General features: G+C 36.3%; 1 pseudogene; it reads left to right on the top strand.

Annotated features, from left to right (window-relative positions):
- The first annotated feature begins 1,088 nt into the window (after positions 1–1,088).
- On the top strand, positions 1,089–15,945 carry LOC121255110 (annotated as a pseudogene).
- Positions 15,946–17,664: the final 1,719 nt, after the last annotated feature.

Raw genomic sequence — 17,664 nt, forward strand, 5'->3', positions numbered from 1 at the left:
ATGTTTTCCGTTGTCTCATGTTGTATTTTGATTATATCATATGGGGTTAGAAATAGCAGTTCTGATTTTTAGTGAAGTGTCCAAAACAATTAATGTTTCATTACTCAAATTGTGTTGAATAGTGATTCTGGTTGTGGTTAATTTGTAACTGATGTTTTACTTTTCAACTCACAATGTTACGGCGACGGATTCCATGCTTGGATTTATATTTAGACAAGGTCGTTTATTTTTTAATATAGTTGTTATATTTATCTCTTGAGCTACCCAACGATGATTCAAATTTCTGTCGAAAGATACATTGGCACAATTTATAACTTGGAAGAGAGACTACCTCTGATGCTAGAAAAGGAGTGGTATAACTTTTTTTGATAGGGTTTGGAAAGATGGGGTCTAGATCTGGATTTGGACCTGCCTGCTTGCATAAACATTGAACAGGTTTGGACCCATGTACTTAGATTCACACAGCTCACGTTTCTAAATCTTTTGGTTGGTTTACAGTGAAAAAACAGAGACAAAGAGAGTGGAATAGTGCTAAAAGGTAAAAGGAAAATTCTTCCTTGTATATTTCTCAACTTAACATTTACAATGAGGCACTGCCTGTTAATATATACTCGTACAAGAAAAAGTATAAATTAAGAATATGCTCTATAATAGATTTACAGAAAACTACAAAACATTCTGGTGTGTGGCAGAGGTAGTGTGCTTCTGTGTAGTAGTGGCAGTAACCGTATGAGGTAGTTCCGTGCTTTATGGTCTATATGTAGTGCGTGAGTGGCATGATCTGCATGAGGTGCATGCAGTGTACAGAGTGCTTGAACAAATAGAAAGAATGAAGAAAAGGCCTGATTTTGGAGGAGAGAGAGAGAGAGAGAGAGAGAGTAAACTTGCTAAATTGCTAATGCTCCTAACGGCCAGCCACAATTGGATAGACACTCAAGCAATTTTTCGAAATCAATTGCTTTCCTTCTGTGCGAGAACTTCCTGTCCGAGCGGTGAATTTTCCTTCCTTCTTTCCTAATTCCTATGCCGATCTGTTTGTCTGTTTGTATTTTTTTAAATAAAAATTCCCACGTTAACGGGTGTGCAGGATGTGCAAAATAGAAAGGTTTCTTTGTAGCAGAACTCTTTTAAATCAGCTGAAAAAATGTTCTAGCGTAAAGAACCTAGAATCTGTATATGCCTCAATGATCAAAACCAATGCAAACCAAGACTGTTCTTGCTGAACCAGTTTGTGGGTGCCTGTTCGGCCCTTTCGAAAATAGACTATGCAGTTTCAGCATTTCTACATATGGAAAATCCAAATGTTTTTGTCTATAGTGCAATGATAAGAGTCTTTGCTCCTTGTTTTTACCCAGCTCAAGCTTTGGAGTGTTACAGTATCGGCTCTTGGGTTCGGTGAAGCTATACAGTGTTGTTAAAAACAATAAATGACAAGCAGACAAGATGTTTGTAAGAATGCCTCAATGGGCAGAATATATTGACAAGAAGAACAGAGCCTTTTTCTCACACTCAGCCTTCTTACATTTACAGGCCTATTTATAGAAACAATTCATAACAACCTCTTTTCCTATATTGTTGACACGTGTATCTACAAAGATTATTTTTCTATTACATGGGTATTCTGTAATTCATCTTTATTTGCTGCAGGTGCCTTGTGGATGTTTCTGGAATGCTGCTGTGAGCCTTGTCCTGCAGTGTTGCCGTGAGCTGTGTCATGCAGCTGGTGAATTTCTTCTACAGCCTTTTGGTTGCTTTGCTGTCCAGGTGTCATTTGTTCCTTAATAGCCCCCCTCGAATCAAGCGGCACTTGAGTGATAGTGAGGCTTGATTGCATTAAATTGAATCTTGCTGAAGAGAGTGGTTTTGTTAAAATATCAGCCACTTGATCTTTGCTAGATACAAATGAGACAATGAGAGATTTAGATGCAACTCGATCCCGTACAAAGTGATAATCCAAGGCCACGTGTTTAGTATGTGAATGTAGAACAAGATTGACCAAGAGATAGGTGGCCTCCAAGTTGTCACACGACAAGGTAGGTGGTGTTTGCAAAAAAATTCCAAGTTCCTGCAAAAGAGATTGAATCCAAATAATTTCACAGGCTGTGTTGGCCACAGCTTTGTACTCTGCCTCAGTTGATGACCGAGCTACAGTGGGCTGTTTCTTGGAGCCCCATGAAACAAGATGCGAACCAAAGAAAACACAAAATCCACATGTGGACTTTCTATCATCAGGGCAACCAGCCTAGTCAGCATCAGAGTCGGCTTAAATGGTATGTGAGGACTGTTTTGAGAAATGAAGACCAAAGTTGGGAGTAAGACGCAGATAGCGTAAAATTCGTTTGACAGCTTGCCAGTGAGAATTTTTTGGACAGTGCATAAATTGGCAAACTTTATTGACTGAAAAAGAAATGTCAGGACGGGTAAATGCTAGGTATTGTAAACTTCCAACAACACTCCTATAGAGATGCGGATCCTCAAATGAGGTTCCATCAAAAGCAGTGAGTTTTGTAGAAGTAGACATTGGTGTTGAAACATACTTAGCATTATGCATGTTTGTGTGCCTTAGAAGTTCTGAAACATATCGGTTTTGACTAAAAAATAAACCCTTTGTATTTCGGTGGACTTCAATCCCTAGGAAAAAATGCAATTGTCCTAAATCTTTGACTGGAAAATATGAACCAAGAGCATAAATAAATTCAGAAATAAGCTGAGAATTGGAGCCAGTGAAAATTATGTCATCTACGTATACTAGAACAAACACAACATGAGTTGAATTTCTGAATATAAACAGGGAAGAATCTGACCGAGACTCTTAAAAACCAAGGGAGATGAGTTGAGTACTTAGCTTGGAGAACCAGGCCTTTGGCGCCTGTTTGAGACCATAAATAGCCTTTTTGAGTTTACACACATGCTTCGGGTAGTCGGGATTGACAAATCCAGGAGGTTGGTTCATGTAGACAGCCTCCTCCAGGTCACCATGTAGGAAAGCATTTTGTACATCTAGTTGATGAAGGGGCCAATTGGAAGAGATAGCCAAAGAGAGAAGAAGAATGCGGATGGTTACTGGTTTTACAACAGGTGAGAAGGTTTCTGTGTAATCCACCCCAGGTTGTTGATGATAACCCTTAGCAACTAGACGCGCTTTGCACCTTTCAAGTGTGCCATCAACTTTTCTTTTAGTCTTAAGAATCCATTTGGGACCCAAAATGTTAAATGAGGGAGACACTGGAACTAGCTCCCAAGTGGAGTTCTGCAATAAAGCTTGAAATTCAAGTTTCATAGCATTTCTCCACTCAGGAAATTTGGCAGCCTCGGTATATGAGTTAGGTTCCTCAGGAATAATGGTAGGAATGGAATCTGCAAGTGAGAGAGAGGGTCGAGAAGGGGGCCAAACAACAGTACCATCAGTTCGGATTTTAGGACAATTGATTTTAGCTTGTAATCGAGTGACCATGGGATGTTTAGAGGAGAGAAGATGATTGGATACGGAATCTGTAGAGGATGTGTGAGGATTTTGTATGTCGGCAGATGCACTAGGGTTCGATGTTGAGGAAGATGATCCTGTTTGGTCTGTTGAGTGATGAATCGGGCTGGCCAATGCGTTAGATGTGTGCGATGGACTGAGCGTTGGTGAGTCAGGTTGATTTTGTGAAGTATTTGTTTGGTGCGATGGGCCAGAATAGTCAAATGGGCTGGACTGAGGAATGACCAAAGGAGTTAATGGTGTAAGGGAGGGAAAGTCAGCAGCAATAGTTCGTGAAGGGTTCAAGATAGAATCTGACTGGGCATAGGTATTAAAGGGAAAATGGGCCTCATCAAATTGTACATCTCGAGAGATGTAAGTTCGGCCCGTCAGAATATGAAGACAGCAGTACCCTTTGTGGTCAGGGCTGTAACCCATAAAACACACAGTTTTGATTTGAAATCCATTTTGTGTTTATTATAGGGACGAAGATTTGGCCAACACGCAGTCCCAAAAATTCGAAGAAATTTATAATCCGGTGTATAACCAAATAATTTTTGAAATGGAGACTGATTTTGTAAAATGGATGTTGGCATTCGGTTAATCAAATATATGCAATTTGAAAGGCAAACATCCAATATTTTGAGGGCATGGAAGCTTGAGCTAATAAAGCAAGACCCTTTTCGACAATGTGTCGATGACGTCTCTCAATGCTCCCATTTTGAGCATGAGAGTAAGGACAAGTGAGCCTATGTCCAATGCCACACTCTTGTAAAATTTTTTGAAGGGGTCGGAATTCTCCCCCACCATCAGTTTGAATGGTTCGAACATTGGTAGAAAATTGATTTTTGATGTAACGAAGAAAAGCAATACAAATAGATGAGACATCAGACTTGGATTGAAGTGGAAACAACCAACAATATTTTGTAAAATTATCCACTATAGCAAGATAGAAACGGCATCCAGTTGTAGAAAGGGTCGGTGCCGGACCCCAAACATCTAAAAATAACAATTGAAAAGGTGTTTGAGAGATGGAGGGAGAGGGAGGATGGGGAAGAGCATGGGATTTAGCTTGAAAACAAGCTATACAAGTGGGGAATTTAGACTTAGCATCTACTGGAAGCTGAAACTTGTTGATAACAAAAGTAGTAACTCTAGGAGATGTATGGCCGAGTCTCATGTGCCAGATGGATGGATTAGTGCGAATGCCAACTAGTGCATGAGGAGTTGAAGAGATAGAAGGTGAGGCCGAAACACTTGAAGGAAGTACATAAATGCCATCCTTAACAGTGCCTTGAAGTTGAACCTCCTGCGTTTGTAAATCTTTCACACAAAAACCAGTGGAGTAAAACTCAAAAAACACAAAGTTATCTAGACAAAATTGCCTAACTGACAAAAGATTTTTAGACATAGATGGAACATGTAATAACTGAGTGAGTAGAAAATTTCTATTAGGAGTATGAAGATGAGCCGAACCAGTGTGTTGGATTGGTATGGTGGAGCCATCTCCAATGCTGACTTGCTCGGAGCCTTGATATGATATGGAGTCCAAGTTGAGATTGTTGTAGTCTCCTGTAAAGTGATTTGATGCTGCACTATCTGGAAACCAGTGATTAAAGTGTGGTGGGGCAGAAGGAGAATTTGTGGTAGTAAGGTTGGCATTGAACTGAGGTGGAGTGGTGAGTGAGGGAGGAGGTAGAGCTTGATAGGACTGATTAATCTATTGTAGCAGGTTAAAGCAGTATGTCCAGGTTTATGGCAAACCTGACATGTGGGTCAAGAGTCAGGCCGATTGGTGAAGGAGTTCAAAGGACCTCGCCCACCCCCACGACCACGCCTAGCAAATCTGCTACCCCTTCCACGATAGTTGGGAGATGTATTGGAAGAGAAATGATTCTGTTTGGTGACTGTGATATTGGCAGACAGAGGATTACTAGACAAAAGAGAATGGGACTGATGAGCTATACGAGACTCATGATTCGAAAGAAAGCTGTAAATCTGATGTGAGGAGAGAGGTTCAGCTCGAGTGGTAAGGGATGTAACAAGAGATTCATAATTGGAGCCTAAACCAGCAAGTAAATAGACTGTGAATTCAGAGGAAGAAAGGGGTTGACCTGCTGCACTTAAGGATGCAGATAGAGATTTGGCCTTGTTATAGTACTCAGTAATACTTTCGGAGCCTTTCTTGAGTGTTGTAAGTTGAAAATGAGTTTGCATTGTGTGAGCTGAGGACTGAGCCGTGAAAAGCCCCTGCAATGTGGTCCAAATCTCACGAGAGTTTTCACACTCCATCACCTGAGCAAGCACATGGTCAGAGAGGGAGGAGTTAAGAGCAGAAATTATAAGTTGATCCATTAAGCACCACTTGGTGTATTCTGGATTTGGCTTGTCTTTGATCATGAGATCTGGTATGGTAGAGGTACCATCCACATGATCATACAACTGGTGTCCTTTAAGAAAAGGAACTATTTGTGTCTTCCACAACAAATAATTATCAATATTAAGTTTAATATTGACAAAATGACTAGCTGAGTTGAGTATGGAGGTGTTGATTATAGGTGGTGTGTGTTCGGGGGTTGGGTTTGAGGAGGTCATGGTGCAAGGATAAAGACGATGAGTCTATTACAGGGCTCGTGATAGCATGTTAAAAACAATAAATGACAAGCAGACAAGATGTTTGTAAGAATGCCTCAATGGGCAGAATATATTGACAAGAAGAACAGAGCCTTTTTCTCACACTCAGCCTTCTTACATTTACACGCCTATTTATAGACACAATTCATAACAACCTCTTTCCCTATACTGTTGACACGTGTATCTACAGAGAATATTTTTCTGTTACATGGGTATTCTGTAATTCATCTTTATTTGCTGCAGGTGCCTTGTGGATGTTTCTGGAATGCTGCTGTGAGCCTTGTCCTGCAGTGTTGCCGTGAGCTGTGTCATGCAGCTGGTGAATTTCTTCTTCAGCCTTTTGGTTGCTTTGCTGTCCAGGTGTCATTTGTTCCTTAATAAGTGTCAAGTTTGGAAAAATGGGTTTAGTTCACATGTGTTTGTTCAGACTGCTTTGATTGATTTCTACTCGAATCTGGGTAAAATTGGTACGTCGAAAAGGGTGTTTGATGAAATGGTTAAAAGAGATGCTTTCACATGGAACGTGATGGTTTCGGCTCATGTTCGGGCAAGGGATTTGAGTTCTGCGAGGAGATTGTTTGAGGAGATGCCTAAGAGGAATTATGCTACATGGAACACTATAATTGATGGGTACGCAAGAGTGGGGAATGTGGAGTCTGCGGAGTTGCTGTTCAATCAGATGCCCGCAAGGGATATAATCTCGTGGAATACCATGATCACTTGCTATACTCAGAACAGGAGATATAGAGAAGCGTTAGCAGTATTCAATGAAATGACAAGCAATGGGGTCAGTCCTGACGAAGTGACCATGGCAACTGTTATATCGGCTTGTGCCCATCTTGGAGCACTCAATTTAGGAAATGAAATATATCTTATGTATTGCAGAATGGGTTTGATCTTGATGTTTATATTGGGTCTGCATTGATTGATATGTATGCCAAGTGTGGAAGCTTAGATAGGTCACTTTTGGTGTTCTTCAAGTTGCGAGAAAAGAACCTGTTTTGTTGGAATTCAGTAATTGAAGGACTTGCAGTTCACGGATTTGTAGATGAAGCACTACAGATGTTTAGCAGGATGGAGAGGGAGCAGATCAAACCAAATGGGGTCACTTTTATGAGTGCTCTGAGTGCCTGTACACACGTAGGACTCGTTGAAGAAGGCCGTATGACGTTTCTAAGCATGGTCAGTGATTATTCAATCCCACATGAAGTTGGACACTATGGATGCATAGTTGATCTACTGAGCAAAGCGGGCTTGCTTAGAGATGCACTAGAGTTTATAAGAAGCATGAAAGTTGAACCCAACTCCGTTATCTGGGGTGCCTTGTTAGGTGGGTGTAAGCTCTATGGGAACTTGGAGATTGCTCAAGTTGCCGTTAATAAACTGATGGTTTTAGAGCCAAACAACAGTGACTATTACAACCTTGTGGTTAATATGTATGCCAAAGTAAATAGATGGGGTGAGGTTGCGAAAATTCGGTCAGCCATAAAAAATCTAGGGGTAGAAAAGAGTAGTCCTGGATCCAGTTGCATTGAAATAGGAAGGAAGATTCATCAGTTTGCAGCATTTGATAAAACTCACCCAACTTAAAATGAAATTTACTTGGTACTGGATCAGTTGGATGGGCTGCTGAAGCTAGCCGATTTACCTGAGAACTAACATGGGGAGATTTAGGCTGAGTTCCCCACCCATATGGGGGTGTAACATATTAATTATTTTGGGGTTCTTACTTGATTTTTGTGATAACAAGTGATTGATTTGTAGTAACATATTAAAATCATTCTATGTCAATCAATAGGAATAGATTGGGTTTGAAAAATGTTACTTTGCTCACTCAACTTGTCCCCACATTTTGACACGGTGAGTATTTTAATTTTTTTAAATTTTTTTTTCTTTATTTAATAGTTAAGGAAGTGATTATTAGTGTATTAATATTTTTTTTATATTTTTTAAAAATATTTTAAAATGATAAAAAATATAAATAAAAAAATTGAATAAAAATGAAAAGATCAATTTGACTTAGCGGTGACTTGGAACGGTGCTACTCAGGTGGCATAGTAGCACCGCTCATTTGAAACGTGGAAGAGGTTACAATCCTTGGTTAGCTCTATCATTGGCTTTCCCTTTCACGTCCATGGAACAAAACTTTAAATACAAATTTTAGAAAGAAAATCCAATCTCATTTGATAACCATGTAGAATCCAACGAATCCAGGCTTGGCCTCCTCTCATGTAAAAGCCCATGTATCTCATCACGTCACAGAACACTCAACACATAGCCCTTTGTCACTCACTCTCTAAGCAAGATAAACTCTCCTTTTGCACTTGCTATACACCATCTCTTAAACATATCGACGTTCTCCAAATTATTTTTTTAGAGCGTTCACATTATGTCCACCAACAAAACTCCCATACGTCTTCCTGTAAGACTCCATGGTGTCAGAGTCCTTAGCTAACACCAGGCTCAATCATGTTGAATATCTCTTTTAAAGTACTTCGCTACCTTTACATTTCACAAAATTTTTCATCGCCATTCAATTATGTCTCATCTCACATTCATGCATTTAGAGTATCTTTGTTAGTTGTGAGCTGTTTTATTGGGTTTTGAGTATTGTTTCAAGCCCCAAATCCATTTTTGGCCTTTTGATTTTGGTCTTAAAGTTGACCAAGGCCATATATAGCTCATTGTTGGTCATAATTTCATATTTGATGTTCTTGTTGACAATCACTTCATCACCAACATCATTTTCATTATCTCATTGGCAATCAATCAATGGATACGAATGCTAAACTTAAATTTCAAATTCAAGATTATAAAATTTTTCATCTTGAGTTTGAGGGAGGATGTTGGAGATAATGATTTTTATAATTATCCAATCACTTTGATTTGATATTATCTTGATTTGATTTTTATAGTGATTAAGATATTTATCTTATTTCATATCAATATAATTTTTTGATAAATAAGAATCTATAGTTTGTATTCAATTACGATTGAAAATAGTAAAGATATAGTTCTCAAAGTCTTTCTCCCTTCTTTTGTATTATCCATCACTTTTTATATTTTATTTTATATTTTCTATCAGAGCATGATCTGATATACCATCTGAGGGTCCATTTGGGTTAAAGTGATATTTGAGTTGATGCAGAGTTAATGGTTTGAGAGGACTAGGGTGAGCATTAGTTTGGCGCAAAAGGAGTGGAGAAGTTATTGGATTTAAAAACAGGGATTAGTACCAAAGGGCTTATGTGTGCTAGCTGGTTTTGTTGGAGATGCTTAGTCAGGTGGCTGCAAAATGGGGAAGAAATCTATCTAGATTTGAGTGATAGTGGGCATAGATTTGAGTCAGATGTCTTTGAGCCCCGAGCACTGTTTGGGGTATGGTTGCAATGGTTGGTGAAATCGAGCACATAGGACAAAATGAGAGAAATTAACGTAGTCTATTGGCAACTTGGGGGGCCATTCCTCGGGAAACGGGAGTGTTTCGTATGTTCCACATGCTTGAGGGTAGAGCTCATTAACGGTCCTCTGAGAGGAAGAATGTGAAGATAGAGGTTGATGCATCATAGGCTTCAATGGAGAATCCCACTGAGAAGTTTCACGTGTGAATAAGATTGCCTTTAATGACTAGTTTTGGTGGTGAATTGGATGAAATGATTTCTTTAATGAGTGACAAGGTGTTGATGCCTTGGCTTAATTGGGGTTCTGGTTCTAGGGTAATTGGTTCTGCTAGCTAGACTAAAAAGTTGGCTTTGCAAATCAATAGGTCAATGTCAGAGGGGTCTTACTGATATAGTGATTGGCTTGCGATAAGGAAGATGCATCTTGCACAGGAGTAAAGATAGGCTCTTGAATGCACTGCAGAGTCACAAAATATTGAAGCTTCTTGAGTTATATGCCCCATGTAGGAAACAACTTACTGTTGGGCTTTTTATGTGGAACCTGGTTCTGTTTTAAAGTGATCCGATTTGATGACTCGACTCGATAATGATTTGTTGTCCTTTTTTAACAAATTTTCTAACAAATTTTCAATGAGTTTTTTTACCCGATTTTAGCTCTTGGGTCAGTCCAACCCAACCCTAAACCCATTATTAATCCTAAGCCATAGATATTTTGTTTTCGTACAGCCACATATGTGTTGCCGCAACTTTTAAAAGAATAAAATCTTTTACAATTTTGTAGACATAGACAAGTTGTCGGATCACATAAATCTTATGTTCGTGTGTGACTGATTTCGTTTGTTTACTTTACTTTTTTCTCTTATTGTCCATAACACTTACATCTACAACCTCCCTTCTCGATTTCAAATAATGTCAAAGCACTTGTACTCATCACATATCATTTGCTGATTTTGTTAAAAAACATAGCTTAAGCTACCATGACATTATAAGTAGGCCTGTGCAAAAAAAAAATTGTTGGCCCTATTTGTCCGAAATATCCAACCCACCAACCCGGTAAAGTCGGTTGAAAGGAAATGTGGGTTGGTTCGATCTATTCAGCAGGTGAAACTGTAGCCCCCCGATCGCTCATCTCTCTCCACAAAAAGCCCTAAGCCTCTGCCTCTCTCTCTCTCTCTCTCTCTCTCTCTCTCTCTCTCTCTCTCTCTCTCTCTCTCACACAGGTAGCGGAGTAAGTCTCTCTCTCTCACTCTCACTCTCTCTCTCTCCGGCCGCAGCTCCAAGATCAACTCAATTTGCTGATATATGTTCCTTTATCTCAGTTTTTTCATCAACATTTCTTTTCGAATCTAATTTATAAGAGATTTTCACTATGCCTCCATGAACCATCTTCAATCCTCAGTGATAAACACAAATTAAAAGTTCAACAAACAGCGAGAAATGATATTTAATTCATAGACTAGTTTACTTGAATCAATCAAAGGGACCACGAGGGATACCTTAAATTACAAGAGGGTTGAGTACCATTGGCTTGAGCGAGGCTCCATTTGAGCAATCCCTCCCAGTGGGATCCATCTTTAGCCATTATTACTACAACCCAACACCCTAAAACTAAAAAATATGACACCCTTTATTCTTCTGCTTCGTTCTTTATTATTCTTTACTTGGTTAGCAAGGACAGCTGAAATGTAGAGAGTAAATCCTTGACATGGAATTAGAGAGTGGTATATGTAGACAACGAATAGAAAAAAATCTACACAATCTCTACACACCACATTTTTTTTAATTTTTAATTTTTTTCTTTTATCAAATATATAATATATGAATAATGAATAGAAAAATTAAATTAATTTAAAAAGAATAAACTCATAAAAAAAAAAAAAATTAAAAAAATATGGTGTGTGGAGGTTGGATAGTATTACTCAACGAATAGAGGGTTCAGAGAAGGTCGAGATTACGAGAGAGGGGGTTGCAGGTTGATAATTTTTTTACTTTATTTTCGTTGACCATGGGTCACAGGCCGAGTCGGGTCGGGCGCAAAAGGGCTTGGACGGGCCATGTTGTAGGCCTAATTATAAGAGTACATATAAAAGAAAACATCAATAATTTTCATTTGAGAAATAAAAGTAAGGTTTTATAATGATAACAATGAGATTAATATAAATAAAATATAAATCATAAGTCCTTATAATTTATAAATTATAAATTTGTGACAAAATTTTGCACTTTATCTTATAAGACCATGACACGATCGACATTATTTGTGATGATTTGTCTTAATCAAGAAAGTTAGAACTTCTAATTGACATGTTGATATACTTGGTGATATATTGAACTGGACCATTGTGATTTATTATTCTAGAAAATACTGTCAACTAATCAATAATATTAATTCACTATTAATAATAAATAGCATTTAATTTAAAAAAAATTAAAAAGAATGACATGCGGCAAGCCACTCTCTTGATCATGATTGGAGTTGGAGGATTCAAACGTGCTTTTAATAGCTTAAAAACTCTTTTAAAAAATTTATGTGGTAAATTTATAAAAAGCAAATAAAAACTGAAAATTTACTTTAAAAAAAAAAAACACAAAATTGAAGTTTTTGTATAAAAGCTCTTGCGGATAGTGCTACATTTTTAAAAGACCACCATAGCAAACTTTAAAAGCTCTTTAGATGCATGTTTATCAAACAGTAAATAACTTTTTAATTATTTTATTTATTTTATAAAACTTTACAATTAAAAGTGATTTTACAGAAAGTTATATTTTTTACCGCAGTTATAAGCAAGATGTGTAGCCATGATGCACGTCTATATATACATATAGAGCTTTTGCTACTAAAGGAGAGGCTTGAATATTGATTTTTTTTTTTTTTTTTCTCAAAGAATTAACTCAACACTCTTTCTAATGCTCTTTTTATGATAAGTTTTGCTTTGTACAAATAAGTTTGCGTACTAATTTGCGTACTAATATTATTGCCTTCATATTCTAAATTCAAATTAGAACTATTTTCAATAAAATCTATTTTCTGACCAATCATATTGAAAAGATGCGCGTATTAATGCGCAGAATCGCTTACAATTATATTTTTCCTTTTATGATTTGATTTTCTTTTTTAAATCTGAGGTACGTTATCTTCTCTAAATATGATCATGTTCATTTATTTATGGAAACTTGAAGCTTTACGATCCTATTAATTTTGTTGCCATATGATTTGCAAATTTGATATATTTCCTTCAAAATTTCTATAAAATATTATTTGAATACGAAGTTAATTTTAAAAATGTCAACAATAATGAAAACATAACTAGGTTAAGATTTTTGACTTTCTCGCAATATTTGAAAAATGATAGAACTAAAATATCCTCTGGTTTGGTCAAAATCAAATTACAAGACAACACATGCACCTAACAATTAAGGTGGCTGCAAGTTTGAGATTTTATTACAAAATCCGAAACTAAAAATTGGTAAAAAAAATAACTACCACATTTTTAATATATATAATTATCTATTAGATTTTTTTATTTTATTGTAACATATAATTAGAAAAACAACGAAATAATTTTGAAAATATTTGGGAATATTTTATTGTAATATATAATTAGAAAAAAATTTCGTTCGGCAAATAAATGCTTTTACATTTGGAAATATTGAAATAATTATGACCAACTACAAAAAATATATTTTTGGAAAAGTCAAAATATTTATGGGTTTTTAAATTAATAATAGATATTACTTATTTTTAATATATTCATAATATTTTCCATCCAATAATTAAATACTTCTCAATAATTGGTGGGACCCACCACTTTATCAAATTCCAAAAAGTTAAACTCATTTCAATATCATATCTCACCATCAAAATACACTTTTTTTTTACAAACCATATTATCTCATCTCATTCTACTGTCTAATCGCATACTTTTTTTTATAAATTATCTCATCTCATCTTAACTTAAAAATTTTACTATTATTTAAAATATCTTATATCATCTCATCTAAACTACATAACTAAACGAAATCTTATTTGACATGATTGGCTGGTTTTGATCTCATCCTATATCATCTAAAATCGACTCAGTCTAGTCAGCAGTTTCATGTCAACTCGACATTAACAATCAGTTGTGTTAAAATTTAAATAAGCTTTTAAAAAAATAATCCATAATAAAACTTGAGCTTCCTATCTGAGCTGAAAAATGCCCATATGGCTATAAACACATTTTGTTTTTAATTAGAATTTATTCAAATTGAGATAGAAGATGACAAAATGGAGTATTTCATCTTTTTATTGTTGTATTTATTATAGACTAACATAAATCTTATATTAATTTTGGGCTCATAACGGAATGAGCAAAAAAACATTAACACCCGGATAAGCCTCTTCTCTAACCTCAAGTGTAATAAAATCAGTCAATTTGGATTACAGCAGTGCTATAGGGAAGCTCCCTTAATAGCACGAATTGCCAACGTGGATAATTTAAAAAATAAAATATAAAACATAAACAAAACAGAAGCTGCTTCTTTTCATGTACGAGTTCGGCAATTCGCCCATCATCGCGCATAGCTTATCGAGTTCAGTTTTTTTTTTTTTTTTGATAAACAGAATTTCATTCAGATCCAAAGCAAAATACTTAGTAACTTGATCAAACTATAGAGCATGGTCAACATAATCAGGGACATTTCCCCACCACATTTGAACATAAAAAACATTCCATACATATCTAGCTAATGTACTGTATACAACTCCATTACCCATTCGGTTAACATGCTCAATGCTAACTTTCTGGAAATAATTCATTAAGCTCTTTGCCTCCATAACTAAGTTTCTAGTAGTTGAGAAAGTATTATGGGTAGCTTGTAATTTTTGTACCATAAGCAAACAATCAGACTCAATCATCAGTTTAGGAATACCAAGAGGAATGCAAAGCTGCAACCCTCTTAACATGCAAGTAACTCGACTATTGCAGGTTCATTCCCTTCGGTTTCTAAAATAGTTGCTCCCATTACCACATTTCCTTAGCTCTCTCTTAAAATCAGCCTAATTCCAGTCTTCCTCATATCCGAGAAAACAACTCCATCAACATTAAGCTTCAAATAACCCCTTAATGGAGGCTGCCATTTACAAATCTTCCTCACCTCAGCAGTAATTGATAAGCTTAAATCTGAATAAGACTTATACAGAGATATTGCCAAGTTAGCTGCTGCAAAATGAGTAATAAACTCTTTCTCCATTTCCATCTTATTCCTCCTATACCAAACACTCCAACAAAGCACAAAAAGAAGAGTAAAATCTGCATCATTTCCTCTAGTCAAAACAGATCTCACATTTTCCATAAAACACTTATCAGGTTTAAAAGCAACACCATTGGAGCAAACCTCTGCCAGACTACTTGAAGCTGAGGACCAAAAAATAAGGCATGGTTAATATCTTTTCTAGTTTCTTCACAACCTCCCCCCCCCCCCCCCCCCCCATTGTAATATTTCTCTGTCTCAGGTTGTGTAGAGGAGGTAGTATATCCCTACAAGCTCTCCAAGCAAAAATTCTAATTTTTCTTGGAACTTTCATCTGCCATAGCTTTTTCCAAAGCTGCTTATCTTGCATCCAACTAGAGCTTTCACCAAACCACTTGAACTCAAAGCTTAAATCATCGTGTATGCACTTTTCACACTAAAACAACCATTTGACTTCTCTGACCAGTTTCATTTATCTCTGTAGGGGTAAAAGACAGCCTAATCTTTAAAATTTCCTTAGCCACTATTGGATTAAAGAGAGCTCTAACATCATCAACCTTCCATGTTCTTGCCTTCTGACATATAAGACTATCAACAATTGCATTTTCTTGAGAGGAAGGTAACATATTTTCACAGTCCACCATTAAGATTTTATGACCTAGGACCCAATAGTCTTTCCATATCTTGATAGAATCACCAGTCCCAACCTTCCATCGACACCCTTCAAGCAGCCATTTTTTTGCCTCAAAGATCCCCCTCCATGCATAAGATGGATGTAATCCCAAAGTAGCTTGGAGAAAAGTACCATTACGAAAGTATTTGGCCTTATAGATCCGTTGTAACAAAGACCCTTCATTTTGTAATATCCTCCAACCTTGCTTAACCAATAAATCCGTATTAAAGGAATGTAAGCTTCTAAAACCCATCCCACTTCTGAACTTAGAAGTATACAATTTTTACCAACTTAGCCAATGCATTTTCTACTCACTATCCCTCTGCCCCCCTAGAATCTAGCCATCATCCTTTCCAATTCTCTTCAAAAACTCAATGGCACCTTGAAACAAGAAATAGCATAAATGGGAATTGACAAAGCACTGCTTTAATGAGAACTTCTCTCCCATCTTATGATAACAGTTTTTCTTTTCAGCTTTGCAACTTATTCCACACCCTTATCTTAATATCAACAAAAGCTCTGGACTTGGACCTTCCCACTAGGTTAGGTAATCCTAGATATTTATTATATTGTTGGAATGTCCTAACACCCCACAAACTCAACAACTCTCTTTGTTTACCAGCATCAACATTTGTTTGAAAAAACCATAGCAGTTTTCTCTTTATTAACTTTCTGACTAGAAGTTTTCTCATACTTCTCTAAAACCCCCCTGAATATGTCTAGTAGTTTGAACATCAGCTCTACAAAAACTAATGCTATCATCTGCAAACAATAAATGACTCACCATTGGAGCCCCTCAGCACACTCTAATCCCCATCACAAGTTGTTTATTATCTACATCTTTTAACAAAGCAATGAGACCCTCAGTACATAGAAAAAATAGTAAGGGGATTCCCCTTACCTAATTCCCCTAATAGGTAGAATAGGTCCATGAGACTCCCCATTAGCCAAAACTGAGAAATAAACTGTCTTCACACATTGCATAATCAGCTTCACAAAACATTGAGCAAAACCCAATTTTAACATAATTCTTTTTCCAAAAAACTCCATTCAACTCGATCGTAGGCCTTGCTCATATACAATTTAAGGGATATATAACCTTTTTGACCATGTTTTTTGTGCCTCAAATAATTAACTAGCTCATAGGCTACTAAAACATTGTCAGTTATCAACCTTCCACCAACAAAGACACACTGTGACTCAGAAATAATAGCAGGCTATTCGCATAAAAAAAAAAATTATATCTGTAAGTGCACAGAATCGTAACAAGTAGTAAAGTATTTTAAAGAAAACGGATATCAAACCCACAAGGAATAATTATGATATTGAGTATTGAAATTGACTAAATTAATTACTATTTAGAAAACTGAAATTTGAAGAATGGTTTATCTAAGTTAAACTATAGAAAAGACCATTAAAATTAAGATTTTAAAGATAGTAAGAATAAATCTAGAGCGTTTGACTTCACCTAACAAATTCCACACAATTTATTCTTCCTCGTTATAGAATCTCAATTATCCCAAGTTGATGATAAAAATCCCTTAACCATTCAATATTTTCTCTCGAATAATATAAAAAATATCTCCAAGTAATAACTCCATATCTCTATGTGAATTTAACTAATTTAAGACTCATTAGGTTCTTTGAATTTTTCTTGAAAATCACACTAGTCGTGGTAAAGCATCTATGCTTTCGCTCAACTAATGGTGTTTAATCCTAGAGCTTTAATCACAAATCACCTCTCGATCTCATTGTGATTCAATAGATCGAATAATAGTTAGCTAGAAAGTTGCAAGCATTAAGAATAAGAAATAAACACTCAGTTATGGAAATATTGAAAAATAAAATAACTTGGAATATAAACTGTGTGTTCAATGCTAGGCTATATCAAAACTCTAGAAAATAGAATTAGTTCATAATGAAATTGAAAAGAATAAAACTGATATTTTTCGTTGAAGTCGGTTGATGAAACATGCGGCTCTCACCTCTGCTCTCCAGTTCCGCCTTCTCGAAAGAACACTTCAAGAATAAATTCTAGAACTCTAACTCAGACTTAGACTCTAAAACATAAAAACTCTCGACTCCGATTTAGAACTCTCATTCTGACCTATCCTCTATTCATCTCACAAGTCGAGATTAAATAGGCGTCGAAATTCAAATCTGGAAACAAGATAACTGCGGCTACAATTTAGCATACGGATTTGAAAAATAGTTTCTAAAGATAAATGTTAACATAAAAGAAATTATCCCAAGAATAATGA

This window comes from Juglans microcarpa x Juglans regia, chromosome 3D (assembly GCF_004785595.1).
Source record: "Juglans microcarpa x Juglans regia isolate MS1-56 chromosome 3D, Jm3101_v1.0, whole genome shotgun sequence".
Lineage (NCBI taxonomy): Eukaryota > Viridiplantae > Streptophyta > Magnoliopsida > Fagales > Juglandaceae > Juglans > Juglans microcarpa x Juglans regia.